This window comes from Falco punctatus, assembly GCF_963210335.1.
Source record: "Falco punctatus genome assembly, chromosome: 2".
Lineage (NCBI taxonomy): Eukaryota > Metazoa > Chordata > Aves > Falconiformes > Falconidae > Falco > Falco punctatus.
The window spans coordinates 74,380,696-74,395,888 of record NC_137581.1 but is presented as its reverse complement, the minus strand read 5'-3'; the positions used below and the strand labels follow the sequence as shown (position 1 = coordinate 74,395,888).

General features: G+C 39.3%; 1 protein-coding gene across 1 annotated transcript in view; it reads left to right on the top strand.

Moving 5' to 3' along the window:
• ZBED1 (zinc finger BED-type containing 1) overlaps positions 1 to 15,193 on the top strand; it is a 180,599-nt gene that overhangs the window by 150,722 nt on the left and 14,684 nt on the right. The window lies entirely within an intron of this gene.

The window sequence follows — 15,193 nt, the reverse complement described above, 5'->3', positions numbered from 1 at the left end:
GTCCATGTGCCTGTGTGCGTGCGTGGGGGCAGAACACCATCCTAACTCGGAGCCAGGATATGCAAAATGTTCCTTGGAAGTGTCTTGTATGTTCTCTTAATGAGAAGCAAACATGATCTGTCTACACAGTCTACATGTATGCAGCGTGTTATAGAGAAGAGGGCAAAGGGAAGAAGGAAGCTGTATAAAAATGGTGGTGGGAAGTGGCCATACTCCAGACTGTGTGGCTCCAGAGACTCATGCTCGGGGAGGTGGGACAGTTTTCCTTTAATTTTTTCATCCTAACACATACTTGTAGTGGTACCTGATTTTCTATTATCTATTTCTGGTCACGGCAGGAAACTTAAAGCTGTTTGATAAAACCGATCCAGAAGTGGGGCAGACCCAGTTACAGTTAACTTCATTAACTTTTTATAGTGGTATAAGTGGATCAATCTGAAATCAGTTTCGCTGCATAAGTGCAATCTCCTCATGCAGACAAGCCTTGGGAGGCCTTGTGCTGAGAAAGTGTACTGCTTAGAACTCTTTCAGAAAGTAGTTTTGGACTAAGTGAATGGAACCTGATTCCATTAGAGAAAATTAAATGTCCTAATTAAAACAAGGTATTTTAGATCAAGGGGCATGTCCCACAAAGCAAATTAATTTTAAACTTTGATATGGAAATATCACTAGCTTTAATTTTAGAAATGAAACTGGAGGCTGGAAGAGTGGCTGTAAAATAAGATGCAAACAAATAAACCCATATTTAAAAAAAAAATTAATAGTATCTTCTGAGTACACCTTGAATATTGCAATAAAATTGTAATAGGAATGCTCATAATATGTAATGCATTCTTAAAGAAGAAGAATGCAGCTTTGCCAGACCGTATATATTAAACTTGTTTTGCCTCTTGTGATTGCCATTTTAAATATCAGCCTTGGGTGGTGGTGTTTTTTCATTGGACTTACTTCACCTTACTAACATAACAGTTTCATGTAGATATTTAGCTTGTGCTCAGCGTTTACTCTAGAGCCACAGAATTCTGACAGAATTTCTGTGTCTGAGTGTGAGAATTGAGTCTCTTGTTCCCAGCACTGAATCTCACCCAGTTTTATTGGTGCCCAGGGAGACATTTTTGTATTATACTGACCATGTTTAGACACTGAATGAGATGTCACTGAACACACATCAAATAACTTTGGATCTAGCACAAGAAGGAGTCTCATACTTACAGCTCTAATACTAATGCTGCTGACGTTTCCTGATCACTTCCTTATCTTTGGATGAGATACCACTCTAAAGGAATTCTACCTTGCAACAGGTGAGGGACAGACATCCTGACTTGCATGGAAGCGCCATGTGTGTACTGCCTGAAAAGCAAATGCATCAATTGCTTTTTGAGTCAAAGTAACTTCAGGTTTGGATAACTGAATGCCTCAGTTATCAGGTTGAGATGTTCACATTTTTATGTAACGTTCGGTGTGTTTTTCCTATAAGCCAAAGGAGAAGGAAACTCTTCCCATCACTCTTCCTACTCTCCCTGACTTCTGAGTTACAGCTTCCACTTTTACTCTTTGCATATTGCTTAGGATATGTTTATGTATTTGGGACTGACTTTGCCTTGTTTTCTCACATTCAGGATCACATAGGTATGCCCTGTTCGACTCCGGCAGAACTGCATCACAAAGCGATGTTTAGCTCCACGGCAAGCTGGCACTAAAAGCCTGCCTGGCAGTTTTAAGAGTAGTGTACCAAGGGCCGTAGTACCCAATGTTCAAGCTTAGGTGGGTCTTGTGTTGGTCTCATGCACTAGGGTAAATTTCCCCTGAGAAAAGTAAGAAAGCAAGTACAAGAAAATGCAGTTGTCTGATAATATTAGCGGATAGTTGGTATTATGGATTTCTTCTCCCCTGGAATTTTGTTTCTGAGTGCACGTATATGAATCTTCCTCCTAGTATTACAGTAGTAATGCAGTGAAAATGAGGTGATAGCTCTATAATCATATTGGCTCAACTAACTTTTATTACATTGAAGTATTCCAGAGTGGTTTCTAAACGCGTGCAGGAAATTGCTTCATCCATTGCAACCTGGTGCTCATGAGAGCCAACACAGCCCAGATAGCTCCGATGAGGAAATGCATCATGGATTTATCATATCAAATTCCCTCAGGAGAGAGCCAGAGTTGTTTGATTTAATTCCAGAATATTGTGGCAGAGCCTCCACTACCTTTAAATGAATTTCTGCCAGCACTGGTCCCAGTTGCATTCAAGTCGACTGCAAGCCTGGCCCCCACTCTCTCTGGGCTGCTTGTGTTTGAGGCAGCTCAGTGTGGCAGGCAAGGTTGTCAGCTCAACATCCACCTCAGAGCTGCCTCAAGATATTTAGGTACTTAAACAAATAAACCTACAGTCTTGTAAATAGGCCATGATACGTACATATAATTTGCTCAAAGTATTAACAGCTTGAGTTTCTTGGAACTGTGAAACATTGTCTTTCGCTTTTCATATGTAGCTCAGAAAAATCTCTGCCAAACCAGTTTGGGGTTTCTTTTCCCACAACAAGCTGCAGTGAGAGGCACCCCTGTAGAAATAAGACAGGCCAAGCCAAGGGATTGGTGACAGTCATAAAATTGTGAAAAAAATGCCCACCCTTTAAAAGGGATGGTTTAATTCTCTCTCAGCTCAATTCTTTCTTAGGAAAGTTATTGTCTGCTTCAGTACGCAGTCTTTACATTTCCATTTTGTAAATGTTTTCTCTACATTTTTAATAAACAAGAATTGCACCTGTTGCATGCAAGACAGAAATTATGTTTATTCCTAAAAAAAAAAAAAAAAAAAAAAAAAGAAAGATTTCTACCCTGTGACTTCTCAGTAAATAAAAGCTGGTGAGCTGTCATAGTGCTCTGCAGAGTGCAGTGAAATATGTTATCCCCTAGGAATTTTTAACATAAAGTGATCTTCTTTTTGAACAGATGAAGTCCAACTGGTAAACAATAACTAACTAGTAAGATGATAGTAGCCTAAAAAGACATTCATTGGGCATCAAATTGCAATTTAGCCAACTGTGCAACACACCAGTTTTAGTGATGCATACTGTACAAGCTGGGAGCCAGGAAGGTACCATTTCCCTCACAAGTTTTTCTCTTTTGCTACAGATAATGAATATTCATTCTTAAGCCAGATGGCCTCTGCTTGTGACACAATTAAAATGCCTTAGAGAAAAAAACCCAAAAAAGTTGAGTCCAAGGCAGGGATTATTCTGCTTTGCGTGACTTCATTATGCCATTATACTAGAAACATTTCCCACTTAGCAGTGTTGTAAACTTCCCCAAAAACCTTTATGACAGGCTTGGTGAATGTGTCATTATCAGATATAGAGTATTCAGTCCTTTCAGCCACCTCAGATTGCTATTTAGGAAGGAATTGTGGATGGAAGACTACGCTTCACATGTTGTCTCAACTGTCATTTCCAAAGACATAGTGCCACGTAAGTGATTATTGACTGACAAACTGAAAATGAGTAGGATTAGTGACCCTGCCAGCCTGTAAAAAAGAAGAGAAAGGCTTCAGGAACACAGGCTAGAAATCAGCCGGTATAAACTAGTTCATTTCTTTCATCTGTCAAAATAGGCTTAACTCTAGTGTAATTTTCCTATAACATTTTTAAAGAAATGCTTTCAGTCTGTAAGTGCTGCTGGAAAACAAAATCTAAAGAACCTGTATTCATCATTCATGCCAGAGGACATAGTCATGCAGGTCTCATTGCATCACTTCTTATTCAAACTGTCCCTTTGGCACTGCAAACGTAGAAACTTCATTTCAACCTCCCCCCCGAGGTGTCAGAAGACAAACACATCACTGCACAATAATGCCAGCTGTAGCGAATGAGAATAATTAAATTCTACAGCTGAAAGCAGCAATTCATCAGCATCAACATCTTCTGTCCATGTGAGTGTGTGGTCCTCATGTAAAGCTAGTCTGGAGTATTCTCACAAAATGAAAAATCCTTGCAGAAACATGTTATTGACAGTTAAATTTTACAAAAAGGTTTTCAGGTCAAAAGTAGCATTCTGGTCAAAATTAGAGAGAAGGGAATGGTCTACTTTATTCCAGTAACTCAGGTCTTTAGACAGGTCCCATTTTTGTACACATTTGTAAAAGGATTTAAGCTTCAGAGCCATAGGGGTCCTTTTTTTTTCCCTTCTAATAAATATTTGATTATTCGTACACCCATAGAATGATTCTAGGGGGGAAAATGAAGGGACTTACCTGAGAAGGGTAATGAGCAATCCACTCGTGAGCTCCCAAACCCTGGTGATCCGAGTGTGTTTCTTGCGTGAGTCCCTGGACTTGGGTAGGCATCCAGGTCCTGCCTGTTATGGGGTATGTGGATGCAGTGTGGCTGCTTTATTTATTCTAACTGCTGAATAAGAAAGCTTTGGAGCAGTCTTTTGTGTCTGTCCTGTTAGGATCAGACCCCTCTACAGTAGGCTGATTCTCAGTGCATACGTAAATAGCATTGGAACCTGGTCTCCACTGAATCTGTTGTTCCCCTGTGTCCCAAAATATCGTTATCTTTATCCGTGTTTTCTCAGGTCTAAGTTTATTTAATGTTTACTTTAAGAGACACATTGAGAATTGCTAGAGAATGTTTTCATGGCAGGAAAGTGAAGGATTTGTTTTTCATGCCTTGGTATACGGCATGCAAAGGGGTAAGGATACTACTAGTACGGGACAGCACAAAATGGGTAGGATTGATTTGGAGTGCATCAGAGGGAATCAAGGCTGCTGAAGTTCTTGTTTGCAACTCCTATTCGGAGCAGCTGCTGGTGTGATCTATCCCCAAACCACACCCAGGCTTCCTCTTGGAGGGTGCTAGTTGGAACAGGCTGAAACACAGCCATGGAGCAAGCAAAAACTAAAGCAGTGTGTGCAGTCAGAGATCCATCTCATGCCTTGTCCTGCAGTTTTATTTGTTTGGTTAAAAAAAGGAAAGCACCCCTTTGTTTTTCCTGACAGTGTGAAATGGGAAGACTATCTCACATCTTTCAAAAGAGTTCACAAGACAAGAAAACTGTCTCCATGTCTAACGCTGCCTGCAGGATTGACCCTTTTTAACCTGGAAAATAGTCCAAAGAAATGCAGGTTAAACCTGCACTATGCGCTATGTAAAAACCTATGCTTTCTCTATGTGAAATTGTTTTGGAGCAAAACTTTTGGATAAGTGACTGAAATGTTGTCGTTATCATTTTGCTGGCAGGCCGGGAACATGCAGAAAACACGTATTTGTACTGTGTAAGAAAGGGTTTAGCCCTAACTCCTCTGTGGTAGGATTGTTGATTTAACTTGACAGCTTGGACAGATTACTTCATTCTATCTGAAAGGAATTCAATTCATATCCAAAAGAGTGAAAAAAATAGTCTCTGTATTGCTGTAGGAGAGAGTGTGTAAACAGTTAAGAAATTGTGAAAATATATGAGCCTAACCAGTGTTAGCACATCAGCACCTATCATCCTGTAATCTGCAACTATTTTCATATTCAGAACCCACGGAGTTAGTTAGGAAAGACATTTTCCATCAGCCAATTTATTCCTTGCCAACATTTCCTAGCAGTACTTTCCTATATATTTGGTTAATACCTTTGTATGGTAATCTATTCCCAGTCAGACTTGTTGAAAATGGAGGAAACACAAAAGGAGAAGATAATTTGCCGTAGACCAAACACATGCCAGGGACCTGGTACCAATTACTGTCAGTTTAAAAGAAGGTAACCACAATGCTGCTAATAAAAAGGTCTCAAAAAAGAGGTTGAAAAGTTGGGGAATTAGAGAAAATCTTGACATTTCAACTAGACCATTAGTGTTTTACTTTCAATCCATCGTCTTTATAGTTAGAGGTTATAGCATTGCACTACTGTAGTTCTCCCTCGCATGCCTGGGAAGTTCTACCTCCATCACTACATAATTATAATTCCATTTTCTTTCAGTCAGGTAGTACAACACTGTTGGAAACTTGAACCCACTGGCAGCAGAACACAGGGCAGCCACTAATCTTTCTCACTGTTGTATATTTCAGACAGCTCTTTGAGAGAGAAAAAGAGCAAGAGAGAAGACCACCCCAGCCCCACTGAAATGACCCATTCAGCAAGGGTGCAAACAGGAGTTACAGGCACTTTCTCTCTCCCATGTGAAAGACCTGTGCACTGAGTTAAGGAGAAAGACCACCAACTAAAATAAGGAGATGCAGAGTAGGAGGTTGTGGAAGTGCATATTAATACATACATACATATATATATATATATATACACACACACACACACACGGACAATTTGCCACCAAGTACGATGTGCATTATAGATCAATCAATATTTCTCTGGGGATGACCTAACTAAATTCCTTATTCGTTTGCTACTTGTGAGTAATGCAACAAAACAATGCTTATAACATTTATATTGCAGAGCCCCATCACCTAAAGCCCCTACTTACTACAGAAAAATTAAATTTAGGAGGCTTTGGAGATTTACAGGCACTCCTTTTCCCCTCTGTGAATGTGACAGTCCTTAATTTACCAATCCTAAATTTACCAGCAATCCAAGACAACTGAAAAACCTTTCAATGTGAAGTAAGGAAGCTCTTCCATGAACAACATAGACACAATTTTTAATGGTTATCCTGAGCTTTGAAAAGTTGACAGAAAATTCCAAGTTCTGCCAAGAAGCTGACCCAACACCCCTTTTCCAGTGGTCTGAGGCACCTGTGCCTGGAAGCCACCTCTGACATATCTCCTAGTTCATAAATATCTGCAATATGAATGCCTGCATCAGAGCTGTTCATCCAGTGATCTCCTCGTGGTCCCTGCTAGTAGTGGATCAGTTTTATCCCAAGATAAATATCTACAGTTGGCCAGGTGAATCAAGTCCTTCAAGTGCCAGTTTGTCCCTGTGTACGATGAAGGGATCCTCTGGTGACTAGCTCAGCTATAGATGTCTGTGCTGTATAAAGGTATAAAGTTGGTTGAAATGAATCCCATCCCAAGGTACAGGACATTAAATTAGTTTTATTTTAAACAACAGCACAGGAGAGAGTAGGAACTGGAAAGGTGTGTTCACATGTCTGGGGCACAGGTAATCTCTACTCAAGCTGGTTTTTCAAATGGCAGCTCTAAGGTGTTCAGAGAACCAGACCATTTCGCGTACAAGTGGGAAGTGTGTTCATGGGCAGCCACAGGTGAGGCAATCCCAGTTACTTATGAAATTTATTTTTCATATAAGTTTACAATCCATTGTGTGCTTCCACTACTTATCACATATATATTGTCATGCATTTACATGGGTAGTTATGTGTGCTCCCTATATGTATTTATAATTGTGTAATGTATGTAAAAAGAGAGAAGCTGAAAAGCAAGCATTACTCACTATTTGAGGAACAACTGTAAACAGCAAATACAATTTTTAAAATAACAAGATCATCCAGCACCAAATTTGTGATTTTTGAAAAGTTTCAATTCAGAAATCACTTGAATAACTCTGGCTTTACTAACGACCATAACAATTACAATTGCCAGCCCCAAACATTCATATCTGCATTTTTGGGAAGGGTACTGAGATACAACAAGTTGTAGTTCACATGTCTTGTTTTGTTCTTGTTATGTTCTCAACTAAATACATGGGATTTGGTGGATTTTAATAGGTAAACATGAGCAGGAAATTTGGTGCAGTGGCTCTAGCTCCCATTTTTTCTAGAAGGTACTTGATCCTAGATGTAAACACAAGTCATTAATACAATCTGTCCAGAGTTAGTGGAGTCTATATGTTATTACATATTTAAACATTCTCTTTAAGTTGGGTCTGTGAGTCTCTTCAGGGCAAATTACTACATTTTTTTGTTGCCATCTCAGCACTGGAAAGGGGAAGAAACCACAGGAGTGATGTTACCACAGACCAGGCGCTCCGCTCTGTGGGGAATACAGAACATACGCAAAAGAGGATTTGAATGAAACCTGAGCAATGTGCAATAAAACAAGAATGAACTTGGACAGCTTATCATGGATGGGATTTATAGTGGTATTTGTGTGGCCCCATCATGCTGACCTACTTTTCTGTCACTGGAATAGGAAGGAGGTGCTGCTGCTGGTCCTAGGCTCAGGCATGGTCTGAAAAACTGAGTTGCTCCCAATGTCTCTTAATTACTTGTCAAAGTCTTGGAGCAAGCCACCAACAACCTACAAGCTTAACTTACCGTCTTATTAATAGTTTATCCAATTTAGTACATACGTTATTTCTTGAATGAACAGCAGGGACCAGAATTGGTGCCCTGTGCCTGGCGGCCCTGTGTTCCCATGGCGTTGCTGTGAGCAGCGTTGTGCAATGTCTCCCCAGCTGCCTCACGTCCCTGCAGCAGGCAGCAGCATGCTGAGGCTGAATGTGTGTCAGGAAGAACCGTATTGATTGACTTATTCGATATCTTTGCCTGCCAAGCCAGGCTCTTGAGATGCAAAATGTAGTCTTCCACAGCATCTGCCACTTGTCGCATACTATCCTAAGATGATTGAAAATGTAGAAAGGGAAAAGCTGTCCCATTGTTTTTGGAGCTCAGAGTGTTGAAAATAAAATTACATGCTATGAGTATATTTTGACAGGTGTGTCTGTTCTAAAAATGAAAAGGCACTGTGGGGCAGGATGCTTGTTTTTTCTGTCAGAGTTGCACATTGTCCAGGTACAAAAGCTATTTTTATGGCTGCCCAGCCTGGGAATGTAGTTTGGTCATTTCTCAGAGAGGAGTTCAGTTATCACCAATGTCATACATCATGACCAGTAATGACAACTTAGGTCCCTGTTTTCCTCTGCATATAAGATGATGACTTCCATCGTCATGAAGTTTTTGGTACTTCATCAGTGGCTTTGCACAAGTGTAGCTGATCAGAACCTGCTAAACAAATAAGTAAGACCCAAACCTAAAAGCATCCAGATCCCAATCTTATTGTGTATTCTTGTAACAAGGATTATCTGATTTGACTTCACATTCCTTATGTGGAACACTGTCCTTATGTAAAGCATTTTATGTCTGATCCTGCTCCTCAGAGGTTCTCCTTGATCTGGGGCTGGCCTTTTATTTTTCTTGCCTGGTTTAGGTTTGTGGCACGTGTCCTATTTTATATGCCTACTATCTGGGGAAGTGTATTGAGGCCGGCACAGATACACCAAACCTAATTGCTTTAGAAGGCTTGCAGATCTCCAGAGGTGGTAAGTATTTCAAATGTTCATAATACTGGATTCAGCTGATATTGCTTGAAATCCATTGTGGGTCTGGAAGGCAGGAAGCAGGGACTTTCACACAGTATTTTTTTTCCTAAATATAGTTGCCCTGTTAATATTATTTTAAACACACTCAGTGCTCATTTTCGGTTTTCACGGTGTGATGGTTTATTTTCCCCTCATATTGGGGCAAGTCTGTTTCATACGAACCACTCTTTTAACTGCAGAGTATATCCATCACCCAATGCCTTGGCTGTATAACTTCTTCTGTGAGGGTTTCAATCCACTCATCACAGCACTGGGTCAAAGGCAGATTGCTGTTGAGTCATCTATTTCCAGCTTTTTGAAAAAGTGATAAAATACAAAATGTGTTTGTGCTCAGGTACCTGAATTTGTCATCTCCAGGTCACTACACAATGGTTTACTCAGAGGAGCCAAGGGGATTGATTATAAAGCACCTCCTGTTCTCAGTAGCAGCACTCATACATGTGATGTGCAATCTGTCCCATGCTCCCCCGGATGGAAAGAAAGCGTTTGCAGCATTAGGGTCATTAGACTTCATAGATGTAAGCAGGTACCATCCCACCCAAGGATGGTATCAGTGCTGTTGCTGTTACCATAAAGACAATGCATCTTTTGTGAGTCGATTTCAGTTTGACTCTGTAGAAGCTCTAGGCAACAACTTTTTTTTTCTTCTTTTTATTGTCAGGTTATGTCATAATACCTAGCAATACCTTTAATCAAAATAAACAGGAGTAAGGTGGCTTTTAAGGAAACAATTTTATCAAGATAAGAATGAATTGAAGCAAGCTGACTGGAAATTTATTTACTTTGAGAAAGTGAGAAAGAAATAAGTAGAAAGAAGTCAGACACTTCTTTCTCCTAATTGGAATCAGACTCTGGAAAAGGCTTCCACAGAGTGGAAGTGAAAAGTATATAAGAAAAGTGTTGTTTTAAAGATGGAGTTTAAATAGGTGTATGGAGAATATCAGCTGATAGGATATCTGCAAAATTGGGAGATCAGAGATGTTCCAAGGAGTCCCTACAACCCCCCCATTTCTTCTGAATTCCTTTTGTATTTAGAATCCAATTTTTTGTCCTCAGGTTTATCTGGTTTGTTCCCATGAGGAAAAGAAAAAAGGAACTCGGTCTAAGAGTCCAAAAGTTAAGATTTCCCAACAAATACTAATTTTGATTTTGAACTTTTAGAGTACTTAGCAAATCTTTCTTTAGGAAAACCTCTGGTGAAGATGTGCCACTTCTTGCACTCACCATCCTTGCCTTTCTAGACAACATTTTTTCCAGTTGTTTGCTGATGAGCTGTGTTGAACTGTGCTTCCAACAGTTCTGGCTTTTGGTTACAGGAGAGAAGTGAACATGGGGCTGTGGTTCAGACTGAAAAGCCTTCACTGAAGATGAGATCTTTTATTTTCCTGGTCAAGAAATCTGTGCGTGCCATTAAAAAACAAATTAGCCAAGTTACACTGAAAATGGAGATGTAGAGATAGCTGGCATAGCTGTCCAGTTAATCTCTAATCTGGGTTACAGCAAAATTCTAGAAGCTGGTCAGTGCTGAAGAGACCCTTCCAGCAGAGAGGCCAGGCAGCCAGGGCCAGCAGCATGACCGATGTACGAGAGACCATGGCTTCTCCTGTGTTTCCACAAGTAGCCCAAGCCATTGCCTTGGGCCTTCCTGACTGACTGGTTTGCATCTAAAGTACCTTCGAGATGACTAACTGCAGGGAGGCTTGTAGCCATGCTGGGCGGCAGCCAAGGAGCTCCAACTGACAGTGTCCAGAGTAGACTAACAAGGGTTTGCACAATGAGGATTTCCATTCCTAAAATGTCCAGAACAGAGAGTTTGGTTTAGGATTTTGCCTGAAGGGAAGACAGGTATTCTTACCTTCCTGTTTTGTGATGGCAGATCAGCCTCACCTGAATTGGTGCTTTTGCTGCTATTTGCTGTATTTTTCTTATGGAGAAATTATACAGTACATTTTAAAATTTGAATTTCGTTTTTGTAGACTTATTTATTTAAACCATTATGTGGTATTTAGGAGGGGGCAAAGCTGGGTTCTTCACCTCTCTTGGATGGGTCTTTCAAATCAGAGCAATAGACCTGCTGCAAGCTACTGATCATGGGTCTGTTACGATAGCTAAGATGTGTCGATGCTTCAAATTACTGAGTTAAAGCTTTGCCCTCTATTATGAATGGGTGTCTAGGTTTAAAAATAAATCCTTTGGGTTATACCAAAAATTTGAACTGTCAAGAAAGAAATGGTGTGATGAACCGAAACATAGGTCTCTTAAGCTGCCCTCAATTTAGCTGTATTTCAGTAATCTTTCATTCACCTCTCATTGCTGTCAGCAGCCCATAGGGGTATTTTTATAAATATGATGGAAATAGCTGTCTATGAATCATGTCACTAAGATGCATGTGGTTTTGCCGCTTCAGGGAATAAGTAAAGAGTGTGTAGTTTCTCTGGTGAAGAACACTGCATTGCTGGGTCATTTGTACCAATTGGTATTTCTTCATGTAAACAGATTTCTTGCATAAAAAGAATCTTTATTTTTATGTGTGGTAGGTGGAAGTATTTTTGTTAAGTAAATGCATATAACTTCATTTCTTGTTTTTCTATGTTGTCACTGTCAACATGTGTTTCTGTAAAACTTTAGTCAACAGCAGATATTTATTAACAGACCTTTGCAAATATGTTGTTATCACAGTTGTATAGTGCCTTTATCATAGAGAAACAGATGTATCTAAAATGCAGGAGCTTGCAATAGCTTTCATGTTTTAGAGTCTCTGCTAAAATCCGTGGAGACTAGACAATTGTCATGGTAAAATATCACTTACCTTCAATTATTATTTTTTTCATATACAAAATTATTTTAATAAAAATAATTACCTTTTAAATAATATACTAAACAAAAATGTAGCCTACTCTAGCTTTGCAAGTTGAATGTATATTATTAAGTATTTTTCAACGATATTCTTTCACTCTTGATTTCAGCCACCTGCAATACCTAAGAATTTTTAGGAAAGATAAATAAATAGCTCTAACAAAATGCAAAACTGGTTATTTTGAAAGACTGCAAGATCCTTTCCATTTGACCTGCTGTTTGTTATTGTTACTGTAGATTATGGATGGGAACACCTGTGATTATCCTCTGGTTAATATACTCTTGAATTGGAAGAAAGGGCAGAGCTGTGGTGCAGCTGGCAAATAGCCAGCTAACCTCCTTTTCAAGCATTTAAAACACCTCTTCCAGGGGGCTTCTTAATGAAAAATACATGGGGATGGCTCTTCTGACAACCCATGGAATATGATAGATGATAGTAACCTTTTTTCTAAATGAAACTGGAAAACTGGGAGCTGGCAGGCCAGCGTGCTCAGGCACACAAGTTTTGGGATAAGAGCTTCCTTTCCTGCTCCTTACCTCATAAATACATTTTTAATGTTTATTTTAAAATTATGTCCATATGTACTGGGCTGTATTCTCATCTCCGTTTTGTTGAGCCTTCTTCACTCTTTATAGTTTCAAAATAGTTATATTTGTACTTATTTAATATAGAGGCAGTTAGTGCAGGCCAGAGGACCGTCTAGATTTTGTGTCCTTTTCTATAAAAAAGCAAACTACGAGTGTGAGCAACTCTGTACTACTTGCAAATGAGATGAATGCTAAGAAAATCTTCAGTCTTATTGTGTAATTTCTCATACTTGCCTAAATAAGAGGAAAAAATCCTGAGTGAGCTTTTTTTGAAATGAGTTTACATGTTCAGAGAAGGAGTTAAAGAGCATACTTGGCTCAGGCATCTACTTTTGCTTAGGGAAATATTCTCTGTAAGAACGTGTACCTTGGTGCTATTTTGTCTTCAAAATTCTCTTTGTGGTTATGGGTTTTTTTTTTCTGCTGTGGTCTTCTACAGCTATTTGTAAATTCTTCATAATATTAATTTAGATTAGAAGAGGAATCTGCCTGATTTTTCAAGAACCAAATTGCTTTTCTCCATCTTATTATATTAGCGATTAAAAATTACTGCTGCTTTCTTCTGCAGAACTGTAGTAAGACACGCAAATCTGGTTATTTCTAGTCACAGCCGGGTATTTTTTCTTTAAAAATCTCTCCCTCCTATCAAGTGCTGCTGGTAACTGTTGTCAGGTATTTGAGTAGCTGCGCTCTGGTGGCAGGTGTGAAGTTGTCTGTTCGTTTTCTAAGCAAAGACCAGATGTTTGTTCTGGGCTAAGCAGACTGATTTGCAGTTAAACCTAAAGTAAAGGAACATAATTTCAGGCTATAAACCAGCCATGCCTCAAGCCATATGTAACTCAAAAAGAAAAACATGAGAGCCAGAGGTAATCAGCTTCTTTGCTTCCCTGTACATCTGCAGTATTTGCTTATGCAAGTGAAGAATGGATGGTTGTTCTCTCCTCTGTGTTAACAGAGGAGAATTCAGATTTGTACCTTGGACTAGTTCATAGTCTTCCCTTGCTCTAAACAGAGGTGGTGATAAAAACAAGGCAAAAGGCTATATTTAGAGAACTGGGCTGATGGGAACTCATCAGTTTGCTTTAGGAGCCCGTGATAAATCTGTCTCCCTGGGAGACTTCAGTGAGCACTGAGGCACATCACCTCCAGCTCTGGCCACCTCATGTACTTCCACTTACTCTGAGCTGTAAACCATTGCACGCTGAAAAAGAAACTGGGAAAACTTTAAGAATTTCATGTCCTGCAGTGTTATACTGGGCCCAGGAGAGGTGAGGTCTTGATTGTTTTGTGGCTGACAATGTCTTGTACAAGAAGGAGCTTTGCACAGAGTCCCATGGCTACAGCACTCCAGAAATAGTCATGCCACTGCTGCCTGTTAGATGTATCCATCAGAAGTCTAGCTTTTGCATTTTAAGCTAGTGTCTTTAATGTATTCACACTAACCTTTAATACATTCACAGTATTACAGGCAGGAAAAATTACACTGGGACAAAGGATCAAAGGCAAATATTGATGAAGAAATTTTAAATAATGTGCAGATCTCTTGTGGGCATTGATTCATGTGCTTCATGGTGTCAATAATTGTTTGTGAATTGCAGCCATTTTTTCCTCTGAACAGAGCATTACTCTTGAAATATAGTCATTGATTAGTCTTTGATTAGCTCTGTAGTAATTTTCATGCATCAGTAGTTCTGATAAAAAAAAAGTAGCACTTATTTTACACCAATGTGTAAGACCCATACATTGTTCATTAATAACTGAAAGGAGCCTTTAAACTATTTTCTTTATTGCAGAGACCACACTGACATTTTTAATAGCCATACATTTCAGGATAAATGGAAAATGTCTGAAGGGCTTTTTATTTTCTTCAGGTTGGTTTTTGTTTTGTTTTGTTTTGTTTTTTTGTTTTTTGTTTTTTGTTGTTTTTTTTTTATGGGGCAGTTGTAAATGTTCTGATGTCTCAGGACAGGGCTGCAATAAGAAGGACATGTTTGTCACTTTGGTGCTAATGTGATTTCCTGTTTTTCCTACTGTATGACTCTCCATTTTATCCCAATTGTCACTAATGTGCTATTTTTTTATGATTAAATGATGAGACCTAAGATTCAGCAAGGAGAAAATAATTAAAACTATTTGTTTCACAGACTGTCAGCAGCTATTAGGGATTAGACAAATATAAATTAAGGGTGTTTTTCCCCAAGCCATGTTACAGACTTTGCAAAGTTCACAAACAATTGTAATCCTCTTTTATTGAACAGATTTAAAAGTAAAGGTCAGTTATGTTTAGGTCAGTTATGTTCTGGTCAGTAAGGATTTATGTAATTGGTAAAACCCAAACATTTCGATTATTTTTATATAAAAACTGTGCTGCTTTGGAAACCCTTGCTTCTCAGTTGTGGCTCCCCTACAGAGCTCAGGGACTAAAAACTAGACACATCAACTCAGCAGACATTTGTAGAGCAAAGAGGG